Source organism: Podarcis filfolensis (genome assembly GCF_964270895.1).
Source record: "Podarcis filfolensis genome assembly, chromosome: 1".
NCBI lineage: Eukaryota > Metazoa > Chordata > Lepidosauria > Squamata > Lacertidae > Podarcis > Podarcis filfolensis.
This window is the reverse complement of record NC_139604.1, coordinates 63,462,225-63,475,126: the sequence shown is the minus strand read 5'-3', so window position 1 is coordinate 63,475,126 and position 12,902 is coordinate 63,462,225. Positions and strand designations below refer to the sequence as shown.

Genomic DNA, 12,902 nt, shown 5'->3' with positions numbered 1-12,902 from the left:
AAATAGGGGCACAGAGTTGCTTTAAAAAAGAAAGGCAAGAATTGTGCTCTCATACCTAGGCTGAATTCTATAGTTGTTAACGCAGCCTACTGCTTACACATTGCACTGCAAAACCATCTGATGCCTAGTTAAGCCAAGGAGCATGGTTCGCAGCATTCAGACATTTACAACAAACCTATAAGAGTCTGCTTTGAGTGTAACTTAAGATGAAGTTGTCACAATTAAGTAGCCTAGCAAGCCAAAATTATTACATTATTTTCAATATAAACTTCAACTTGCATTAAGCTGTTTATCTACTATAGAGCTTTTCAGTCTTTGTTTTATTTCCTATGTAGATGTTTGAAGTTCATGTAGCTGCTACAAGTAAGAGAGTTGCCAAACGACATAAATCTTGCAACATACACTTGCCTAAACAAACACCCCCAACACTGGCTGTATTGCTGGCTTGCCTGAAATAAAAGTTTGCTCTTCTGTTAGATTGGTTTATGATGACATGTTTTTCAAACATTATCACCCTAAATCTGGCTCCTTACCATCATGCACTTTTGTGGAACCCCTGATTAATTGGTTAAGCTGTCTTCTTGCCAGGCTATGTGAGGGTTTGGCACAGTAACGCATTTTAACGCGTGAAGTAATAGCTGCTTCTAATAAGACAAATGATTTGTACCTTAGATACAAGAGCTCAAGCACTCCAGTGCAGAAGCAATTAGCTAACAAAGACAACTCCAAGAGCAGAAGGCGCATATATCCTTTGATCAGAAAGTCTGCTTTCCTTTTGAGCTTGATGGAGAATAGAACTAGTTAACAAGCTCCTTTCCCAGAGCTGTGCTGAGTTCAAGGGTTATACTGGTGCTTAGACAAAAATGTTGCAGCAAGATAAGGTACTATATATATTATATACCTTGTTATTTTCGGCTCTATTCAAAGGCGGTTCAGAAGTTCTCCAGATGCTTTGCATGAGTATGGCTGCTCCCTTCCGATAAACACTGATTTACAATGTATTATAATAATAATAAATTGTTCTTGCAGTGATAACACTTTTACAAGCCACACTTAAAGCTTACTAAGACAACACTTAAGGGCTTCAAATTATGCTGGACGACTCCTGTGCCAACAAATGTCACAAAACATGACGTCACCTCACAGTCACAGCATCATGACACTGACATCACAGTACAGGTAACTAGGGCAATAGTTGTGAGTGCTGCGCCTCTGTATGTGTGTGATCCTAATCCCATATATCATCATAATAGTTCTTCTGTGTGGTAAAAGAGGGAGTAGGCTGAAGAGCCTTAGATCACTTTAACACCTATTTTAACTTACATGGCTCCTTCCCCCCACCTCTCTCACACACACCCCAAATTCTGGGAGCTGTGGTTCATTGAGGGGTCTGAGAATTCCGCTGGAGTGGTGAAATGATTATTAAAGTAGTTTAGGTTTGTAGCATAAATATGCTGATACTAATATGCTTTACAGCTAGGGCATCTTCATGATAATTTTATACACTTTTCAGTTTCACTGAGGGCTGCTGCCCCTGCTCACTCTGCTTGTTACCCCTGCCTACCCTTCTGCCAAATGCCCTTCCCTCATACTAGATCAAGCCCCGCCCCCCCGGTCTTTATACGTCACCTACCTGGGTCATCACCTATCCTCCCTCTGCCCCCGTACAACTATCTTTGTATTTTGCCTGATAAAATTTTTCCTAACCTCACACACAGTGGTGGCCCAACGCAAACTACCACCATGCATATTTTTGTATCACTTGGACCCATGCTGTTGGATACAAAAAAAAAGCTTTTTGCTGGATTTGGGGCAAAGTTAGAAAACGAACGGTGCTTTTGCTCTTGAGTTTGTTGTTGTTGTTGTTGTTTAGTCGTTTAGTCGTGTCCGACTCTTCGTGACCCCATGGACCAGAGCACGCCAGGCACTTCTGTCTTCCACTGCCTCCCGCAGTTTAGTCAGACTCATGTTTGTAGCTTCGAAGACACTATCCAACCGCTCTTGAGTTATTTATGGGTAATAATGACTGGAAAGTTAACATGTCACAGTTGTCTACACTACAACATGTTACTTCTACCACTATTTAACATTTATAGTATGCACAAATAACGTCAACATTTATCGTATGCACAAATAACGTCATATAGAGGAACAACTCATCAAAACAAATTACTTCATTCACTATAATGCCTGACAAGTGATCTCATGTTGACTCTGTATGAAGAAATATATGCTATGATAATAACAGCACTGATTTCCTCCCTACTGCCCCTAGATTTATATAAGGTTCAATGGGGAAGTTTATGTTTTGCTGCTCTAGGTGTGAAAACTCCCAGAATATATATATATATATATATATATATATATATATATATATATATATATATATACAGTATTTAAGTTTGCATGTGGCTAAAAATCTATAGTCCCATATAATGCAATTAATATATGTTTCTCCTAACAAATGCAGGTAGCACAGTAAATAATCAAGAAAATATTAAAAATAATGCTTGGGTCAAATATCAAAACCTGAAGCCCAGAATAATGTAATTGAGGTCAATGGGATTGTTCCAGAGTAAGTGGCTTAAGAACTGCGAAAGCCTATTGCAGCCTAGAGTGGTGATACTGTTAATTACATAATAAGCATTTGGAATCCAGGAAATAATTCCTTCAATTATAAAGAGCAGAGGTGGAATGTTATGTGGAGCATGCAGTATCTTCAAAAGCAAACACTTGTTTATATAATACATATGTTGCAATTGCTGATTCCTTCTGAAGCATAAATATCTTGCCCTTACAAATCATAAGCACTGTGTTGTTTCTATTATTATTTATTATTATACATTGCATCAAAGCTCCTGTGTCTGTATTTGTTACCTTTTGTCCTTTTGTTACACATCAGATTAGTAATCAGATCTTCCTCTCTCTCTCTCTCTCTCTCTCTCTCTCTCTCTCTCTCTCTCTCACACACACACACACACACACACACACACACATTCCAGAGCAATTTGTTCCATACAGAGTGGATTCCACAAATTTCCTCCAAGCATGTGCAGAGTGTTGTACCATGGCTATGTATGCATTCTCCTTGGCCTCAAGCATGGCAACGGGGTCATAGAGACAAGGTGCTGTTGTTTTCATCACTGTCCCTTTGCCATGCTAAAGACCTAGATAAAAAGTAAAGGTAAAGGACCCCTGGACAGTTAAGTCCAGTCAAAAGTGACTATGAGGCATGGCACTCATCTCGCTTCCAGGCCGAGGTAGCCGGTGTTTGCCTACAGACAGCTCTCCGGGTTTTGTAGCCAGCATGACTAAACTGCTTCTCGCACAACGGAACATCCTGATGAGTGCCAGAGTGCAGGGAAACGCTGTTTAACTTTCTGCCACAGCTGTACCTATTTATCTACTTGCACTGGCATACTTTCGAACTGCTAGGTTGGCAGAAGCTGGGACAGAGCAATGGGAGCTCACCTCGTTGCGCAGATTCGAACTGCCGACCTTCCGATCAGCAAGCCCAAGAGGCTTGGAGGTTTAGACCACAACACCACCCACTCACGCTAGAGACCTAGGCTTATGCAGTGCCTCTCTGGGTGTGTCTGGACTCGGCTACAGAACCCATTTCAGATGTTGCAATCCAAATGTGACAAAATTGAATGCAATTGTGGTTCTGCTCAAACTTTTCAGAGCTGAACCAAGTTATTCAAATGGTGTGTTGCCTGCCACCCCAATCTTCAAGTGGTGCAAGTTTTCAGGGGGTCCAGGTGCTTAAGTAGGGTTCTGTTTCTAAGGAATGAGGGACAGTAAAGACTGTGGTGTCTTTATTATATGTGGTTTATTTTCACATACATATAACAACCTGAGCTTATGATGGATGGGCTCACAGCATGAACACCCCAGAAGGTTTGTTCTTCCCATAGGCCCAGTCTTGGATTCAAGCAGAGATCAAGCATGACTCTCATTCTCTTCTACCTGCTTCTAGCCCAATGCACTCTCCTATCTCTTTCTCGATCTCTCACAGACACACACACTTTTGTCTTTCCCACTTCCAGCCAGATGTGGGAGAGGGGACCCACCCATTTGCCCTCTGGCACAGAGCCACTTCCTTCTGTTATACTTACAACCATGCTTAGGCCTACCAAGAAGCAGGCCTGGCTGCTTCAACAATTGAATCCTCCATTAGATTTTAACCTTTGCTGAATCTAGGACCCTAGGAATTAAAAGGGACTCAGGCATCATACAGCCTGACCTCCTCCCCTAGCCCAAATTCACATCTTCACATAAGACTTGGAACTTGTCGTCCCCCCCCTCAGTTTCTCAATATGCTGAATTCTTCACCCAGTACATTTTCTTTATTTTACCTTCTAACTCAGGTATGTGTGAAGTTTAATGTGACGATCTCACACCACTATTTCCCCCCTCTTCAAATAACCACTCATTTTGTTATTTTTTTCTTCAATAAGATAGAGAGCCAGGATTCAGAAATATGAAAACAGATTTTACCAGTACTGCAGATCCATTATATGTTAGAAATATTTGTTTAGTATCATAAGAGTCATATCCTTCATCTTTGCCAAACAAGGTGATCTGTTGTGTATGATTGAGAGAAATATACTGTACTTTCTTGTAGATATTAGTATTCATATTTAATTTCCCTTTATCTTACATATGATCTGGGCTGGCCTTTCTTATTTTGGCACACACTAGCAAAACATTAAAATATCCTCCATGGGACCTTGAAACTCCTAGCTCTCCTCATTAATTCTGACAGGCCATGAAACTGTTTTTTTCATCTCCCTACCATGTCAACTACTGGTAATTGTGCATAATTTGAAGGGAGTAACTAGCAGCCAGCAATCAATTCAACAGCCATTTAGGTGGGTTCTTTTAGCTATTCCTTCATATTAAAGAGATGTCTTTGGCTATTGCCTATACAAAAGAAATAAAACACAATTATTTATGTTAACCTCCCTGATACAAGTCATTGCCCACAGTCACACTGGGTCACCTTTCTCCTCAGTGTCTCTCAGTTTATTCTGGCTACCTGGTGGAAGCGATTTGCTGCTTAGCCCTAAAAGCTTCCTACGTCAGGATTTATTTGTGTAATATCTTGCCCAATGAAGAGTTCTGATAACTTGAAAGCTTTCACATTTTTGTAGCATTTCATTTGTCCCAATAAAGGTATTACTGAACTGTTGATTTTGGATTTTGTTTTCATGAACCTTGGCTTTGTGCGATCTTTTGGTCTTGTCTTCCTCTCCTTCCCCTTTGATGCTATGTAGAGATCCAGCACACCTCCACTATCCACATGGGGACTACCCACCTGAATAGGGCCTGTGTAGGTAAAAGCCAGAGTGCACAGGCCAAAATTGTGGGGTTGACCCCCAGATTTTCTTGTGGTGACTCTACAATTCTGTATTACCTTTACCTCTACCATGAGAGATACAACCAGCCACCTCCATTACTATAGCTTTGACAGACACCAAAAATGTTTTTATGCATGACTGCTTTTAATGAGAATATGCAAAAGGCAGAGTCCTCTGTTTTTAGTGGGGTGACCAGCCAAGAGAACTGGATTAGAAGCTGGGACTTGTATCCAATATAGTGCTAAGTAACCATCTGGCCAATACAAGGATTTATGCTTGTACAATGGAACTTTCTCAACACTCCTCCTTTTAGCACTCACCCCATACCCTCCTTAAATCTGCTCCAAGATGTGTGTGAGGAGCTTATAAACACAACTCCTTTTTGTGAACCGCCCTGAGACCTCCAGATATAGGGTGATATATAAATTCAATAAATTGCAGTCCCATGGACTGCAAGAAGATCGAACTTATCCATTCTTAAGGAAATCAGCCCTGAGTGTTCACTGGAAGGACAAATCCTGAAGCTCCAATACTTTGGCCACCTCATGAGAAGAGAAGAGAAGAGAAGAGAAGAGAAGACTCCCTGGAAAAGACCCTGATGTAGGGAAAGATTGAGGGCACAAGGAGAAGGGGACAACAGAGGACGAGATGGTTGGATAGTGTTCTCGAAGCTACCAGCATGAGTTTGACCAAACTGCGGGAGGCAGTGGAAGACAGAAGTGCCTGGCGTGCTCTGGTCCATGGGGTCACGAAGAGTCATACACGACTAAACGATGAAACAACAACAACATAAATTCAATAAATGACAACAACAACAACTCCCAGTGGAGGATTTGTAGTGTCCTGGATTTGCACAAAGTCAATGCAGGGGTGAGTAAAAGAGAAGACAGGTTGCACATCAGCTGTGGCTGTGGTACGGAAACAAGAAGGAAGGAACGCTGAGAAGGTGAAAGTGGTGGTTTAAAAGCAACTGCAGAGATCCTTCACACAATGTAGTTCACTCCTAGCACCGTGTGTTGTCTTCAACAGGAAGTTCCAGATTCAACACAGTAGTTTGGAACATATATTTTATTACAGGCACACACCCATACATGAACAACATCCATCAACTGAACTTAACCTTCTCTAACTGAACAAAGAAACTGACAGGCTTGCTCATAAGAATCTATTCATCTTGGAAAGACAGTACCATATATCATCCTAGGGTGGGTGTGCAAAGGGAGCTGCAGAATAGGAGAGAGGAGAAGGCATGGAAATGGGGGTGGTCAGCATACAACAAGAAAGTTGAGAAAAGGAAAGAGGAGGAAGGAATAATAATAATAATAATTTTATTATTTATACCCCGCCCATCTGGCTGGGTTTCCACAGCCACTCTGGGTGGCTTACAGCATATCTAAAAACATAATAAAAACATCAGGCATTAAAAACCTTGATACAGGGCTGCCTTCAGATGTCTTCTAAAAGTTGTGTCAAAGGAAAAGGGATGGAGCAAGAAGGTGAAAATGAGTGCAAAGGGAGGTTGCAGAAAAGAAGGAAGGGGGTGGCATGGGAATGGGGCAAAAATGAAAGCAGGGATATGAAATCAAGAGTAGAATAGGACGGGATGGTGGCTTCGTAATTGGGCAGAAGTTGAAAAGGGTGCTGCAGTCTGTGGGAAGAGGAAGATGCAGGAAGTTTTGTCCTCTTTCCCTGACCTTTGCTTGTTTCATAGGTGTTTGGAAAATATTCAAAACCCTGTCAGTGGTTTCTGTGTGTACTGTAGTAAAAGTACTACCATTTTAACTGGGGACTTGGAAAAGTTAGCCAAGTGTCAGGGAAATGATCATTATAAAGTGAGATTATGGACAAGGTTTCCCAACAACTACTGGAATCATTCTGAGAATAAGAGCAAACAAAGGCAAAAATGTGCAGGGAGTGTGTAAGGCATTATTTGTGACCTCCAGAAGACAGTGTTCTGGCTTCTGAGGCATGGTTAGAACATGGCGCTCCAAGACAGAAAAGCATCTGCCAGACAGAGAAAGTTCTGGCTTCTAAAATCTGCAGCTTGCAGGCAGAGATTTGGCTGGTTATTCTGAACGAATAGGGGCTTTACCAGTGCTGTTTTCTGTGGGTACTCAAGAGTACGCAGTACCGGCACCTTTTATTTTTTCAAATAAGTGTGGCACTTACTGTAACAACTTCATGGTGAGTACTGGCACCTTTTTCTTTTAAAAATCACTGGGCTTTGTTCAGTGGTAGCTTCCTGCTTCAGGAAAGCATTTCTGCTCTTGCAAGGGAAGACACAGTTTTCACAGATTGCTTGCTACATACAGCAGTCCTACGTACCATATCCCATACTATTGGAGCAGGGATCTAGTCCAGGGGTCAGCAACCTTTTTCAGCTGTGGGCCAGTCCACCATCCCTCAGACCAGGTGGGCCAGACTATATTTTGGAAAAAAATATGAACGAATTCCTATGCCCACAAACAACCCAGAGATGCATTTTAAATAAAAGGACACATTCTACTCATGTAAAAACACACTGATTCCCGGCCCGTCCAGGGGCCAGATTGAGAAGGCGATTGGGCCGCATCTGGCCCACGGGCCTTAGGTTGCCTACCCCTGATCTAGTCCTTAAAGGCAGCTTTTCGGGAAACACAGGAGGACTGCAGCAGGTAGAGGGATTGGTGAAAACCAGGTGCTCAATCTTGCACAAGTGGAAGTGCTTTTCACTAGCATTAACCCCTCACCGTGTCTCAGTTCCTCCTACTCCTAGCACTCAATTCTCCCCAACATCCTTGCAGCACAGAATTGGACTTCACTTATTCTTAGGGTCTATGTGAGAAGCACCCACTTTCACCACCCAAAGCCAGCCTTTCCATTAGCCAGTAGGGTTGATGGCCTGCTTCAGACAGAAGTTTCTTAAACACAGCTAAAATGCAACAAATCCAAATTTACCGTGTCTGAAATTTTACACAAACATTATCTAAAATCACTTCTCCGTAAACACAGTGGTATTTATTTCTCATAACACTTGCATAGGGTTGGGCTGCAACTTTAGGATTATAACGGGGAGATGCTCACCAAATGGTAGGAATATTTAAGCAGGAACATAAGAAGAGTACTGCTGAATCACATCAGCAGCTTTCCCTGTTCCTATACTTAGTTGCTACTGTTATTTAGCTACCCACCATGATCCTAAGATTTATTTTCTGGTTAGTCACCACAAGTTGAGACCCTCATAAAATTGTATGTGAACTTGGCAGAAGAGTTTAAGCCCAAATTTGCACCAGTTTACACTTGGTACTGATTCTCATTTGCCTTGTTGTCCCCCATTTATCCAGTTTGGACAGATCCTTTCAGAATTTGCTTCTGTTTTCAGCATCCCAAATAATTTGGCTTCATCGTCAAACTTGCCCATTTCGCTGCCCATCGCATCTTCAGCACAGCTCACCTTGCCATTGTGAGCAAATAGGAGAGAAGGCAAAGAAAGGTAATTGGTCTACTGATGTCATGATGGCTAGCCCTTTATCCTGTACTGAGACAGATTTAAAATCAACTTCCTCTGTCCTATACAGTGGTACCTCTAGTGACGAACTGAATTCATTCCGGAGGGCTGTTCTTAACCTGAAACTGTTCTTAACTAGAGCTGTGCTTTCGCTAATGGGGCCTCTTGCTGCCGCTGCGTTGCCAGCACACGATTTCCGTTCTCATCCTGGGGCAAAGTTCTCAACACTCTTCCAGGTTAGTGGAGTTTGTAACCTGAAGCATTTGTAACCTGAAACGTTTGTAACTCGAGGTACCAATGTACTGAAATTGGCTTCCATGCTATATTAAAGTTTAATAAGAATTAGTTACATGTTGTAAAATTGCTGGCATGGAATGCTCCTTTGGAAAGAACTACAGTGGTACCTTGGGTTACATACGCTTCAGGTTACATACGCTTCAGGTTACAGACTTTGCTAACTTAGAAATAGTGCCTCAGGTTAAGAACTTTGCTTCAGGATGAGAACAGAAATCGTGCTCCGGCGGTGCGGTGGCAGCAAGAGGCCCCATTAGCTAAAGCGGTGCTTGAGGTTAAGAAGAGTTTCAGGTTAAGAACGGACCTCCGGAACGAATTAAGTACTTAACCCAAGGTACCACTGTATATTCAACAGCAATGCCAAATTGGAAATCTGCCCTGTTATTCCATTCATGGTTTTGCATGACTGGTGGGGGTGGGTGGGAGAAGGCAAAAGAGCTGCATCTTTGGACTCTGCATGGAAGACAGAGAAGGGGAGAGGTGTTGATTAATGTGAAAAGCATGAAAGGACAGAAGAGACCACAGAGGAGGATCTTGGTTGACATAGGATTAAATCCATGACAAATGTGTAGGATGACTGGACTGGTGCTTGTGAAGAGGCAGCAGAGGAGGCCAAAGAGATGAATGCTGAACAGATAAACTTGCTGCATCAGTTTATACCAATCCATCCAAATTCCTTGACCTCCAGAGGGAAGCAAACTCGTGGATAGTCAGCCCTTATGTCCCTGCATCTCCACTGCCTTTACAAATGAGGCAAAGTGAGTGACTGCAGTCCACCAATAAACATGCAGACTGTTTCTGTTTTATACTTACTTTATTCTAATAGTATGATCTATTTTCAATTGGAAGCAGGTGCTGCTGAGTTAAATGGGACTTTAGATTAACTATACACAGTTTTGCAGTCCAAGAATCCAAATAATTGAAAAAATCTCTGCTGAGAGATTACTGCAGTCCAATCACTGCAGTGCAATCTACACTTTTATTTTATTGTTGTTAAGATGACACCATTCATGTCTTACACGTGTTACTGCCTTGTCAACCATATGAGGCTGAGGATGACTCATAACACTGCCTATCACCAACAATGAGAGACATTATTGCCGGCAAGCTAGATTATACACGTAATGATGCAATTCTAGTTCCTTGTTTGTAGTCCACATTTCTGAAACCTCACCCTCTTGGATCTACACTATTAATTTTTTATCCTCTAGAAATTCTCACCATTGCTACAGATGCATTCCTGTTCCACTGCATGTGAGGAAGCAGGCTGGCAAGGACAGATTTAATAGTTTTGGAGATCAAGGGTGAGCTTGCTCCAGGGCATGGGCCAAGAAATTCCCAGAAAACTCCAGTTTGGCAAAAAGATGTTGTCCAAGACTAGTGCCCTGACAGCATGCCAAGGTAATAAGTTTCACCCATGGGAGGTGAAGGGATCAGGAACAGGCAGTCCAAATGCCAGTTAGGGTGGAGTGAAGAAAGAAGAGCAAAGTGGCCCTCTATTATTTTATCATTCTGCTGTTTTCTTATGAATTATGTTTTTTCATTGTGAATTTAACCCACTTTAGGATTACTCTTAGTAACGCAGAGTGGGTAAGAAACGATCTAAAGTGAAAACAAACCAAAACATGCTTAAGGTGCAATGGTGAGAAAAATGCAAGGCAGCCATTCATCACTTTGACAAGTGAAGACGCTGCCCCATGAACTTTGATTGAGGTAGATGTCAAAAGAAGGGGCCCAACCTTGGAACATCCAGGGACATGTTTGGGAAAAATGGGCAGCATATAATCAAGTTGCAGCAGAGCGCCATGCAGGGCGGCTCAGTAAAGACCAAATGCAGTCACCTGCGTAATACTGTATTGTGCCAGCCCTCCCTTCCATGTGTTCTGAATATATGGAGATGTGGGACCAAGCAAGCTGCCCTCTCCACACCTGACTTCTTGCATTGTGTGGGAAAATCTGAAGGAGACTTGTCAAGGGATTCAGTGGAATGTGCTTACAGTTCTTCTTATGATCAGAAACCATGACTGTGTAGGATTCTCTGTTGCAGGGAGGGTTGTAAGCATGTTAGGCCAAGAATACTTTGAGTGGAAACCACTGGGTGGCAGAGGAAATGGAGACACTCAGTGGCCCCATGCCCTGACCATGGATATACATTCAAAATGCTTAAAGAAGACTATTATTGCCCCAACTTTCCATTTTTCACCTGTGATGAAGCTGGCAATGTGTTGTGATGAAATCTGTCCTCCAGTTTCTAAAAAAAATCCTTCCTTTACAAGAGAGACTTCCATTTTTTTCTGCTTCATTCGAAGGGCCCTTAAGCATTTCTTTATAATTTTATTGCGTGTGTGGGGTTGAACTCACCTTAGTATTGCAAGGTGGCCAAGGTAGGGTGCACCTGTGCTTCTTTCCAGGAAACATTGGCTTACACACATTGAATTACTAGTAGTTTAGTAGGTAAAAAAAGGGTAAAGGACCTCTGGATGGTTAAGTTCAGTCAAAGGCAACTGTGGGGTTGTGGTGCTCATATCGCTTTCAGGCCAAGGGAGCCAGCGTTTGTCCACAGACAGCTTTCCGGGTCATGTGGCCAGCATGACTAAACCGCTTCTAGCACAACGAAACACCGTGACGGAAACCAGAGCGCACGGAAATGCCATTTACCTTCCCGCCACAGTGGTACCTATTTATCTACTTGAATTGATGTGCTTTCAAACTGCTAGGTTGGCAGAAACTGGGACCGAGCAATGGGAGCTCACCCCGTCACAGGGATTTGAACCGCTGACCTTCTGATCGGCAAGCCCAAGAGGCTCAGTGGTTTAGACCACAGTGCCACCTTTGTCTAGTAGTTTAGTATATCTAATGTTGCTAGTGTAGATGGTGGCTAATGTCCATTTTTGTTTTTTAGAACATTTATAATCCCGCCTTTCAGTTACATCAATATTCAAGGTGGCTCATGAGACAACTAAAATCAGTATTAAAGTAAAGCCAAATTAAGTTAAATCAAAGCCAAGTTAAATATAAAATACAACACCTTACCTCCCACCTCTTCCACAGGGTTCTCCAATCTGGGGCAGATTTTTCAGTGATGGGTTTAGACAGATGTAAAGGAGAGGGGGATTTGGTGAAAACCACTCGCGGGTGGCGCTGTGGGTTAAACCACAGAGCCTAGGACTTGCCGATCGGAAGGTTGGCAGTTCGAATCCCCACGACGGGGTGAGCTCCCGTTGCTCAGTCCTTGCTCCTGCCAACCTAGCAGTTCAAAAGCATGCCAGTGCAAGTAGATAAATAGGTACCACTCCAATGGGAAGGTAAACAGCGTTTCTGTGAGCTGCTCTGGTTCGCCAGAAGTAGCTTAGTCATGCTGGCCACATGACCCGGAAGCTGTACGCTGGCTCCCTCGGCCAATAAAGCGAGATGAGCGCTGCAACCCCAGAGTCGGTCACAACTGGACCTAATGGTCAGGGGTCCCTTTACCTTTACCTTACTCCCTCCCTATTCCACTGATGGAAGGAACTGCTGGATCAAAAATGCCTTCCTTCACCAGAGTGGCACAGCCGGATACATTTTTTTTTCAATCAAAATTTTCTCTGTAGACTTTATGGACTGTTGCTTCCTTTGAGTATCACACCTTTTTTAAGGAAAGCATTCCTAATGTATGAGTTCTAAACGAACAGGTTTTCAAATGTTTTAAGCTTCTGAAGAAATAAAGAAAACATAATGGTTATGTACTCAAGGTTTACAGAGCAAGTCTGACTTGGGGG

The 12,902-nt window shown here is 42.6% G+C and overlaps 1 protein-coding gene across 6 annotated transcripts in view; it reads right to left on the bottom strand.

Moving 5' to 3' along the window:
* KCNQ1 (potassium voltage-gated channel subfamily Q member 1) overlaps nt 1-12,902 on the bottom strand; it is a 333,723-nt gene that overhangs the window by 285,890 nt on the left and 34,931 nt on the right. For 4 of the 6 annotated variants that reach the window (XM_083588442.1, XM_083588443.1, XM_083588439.1 and 1 more), the window contains exon 1: nt 902-1,849. The exons of the other annotated variants lie outside the window; for them this stretch is intronic. The gene's annotated coding sequence lies outside the window, so the exon portion shown is untranslated. Of the gene's footprint in view, nt 1-901; nt 1,850-12,902 lie in introns of those variants that run through there. 6 annotated transcript variants of the gene reach the window in all.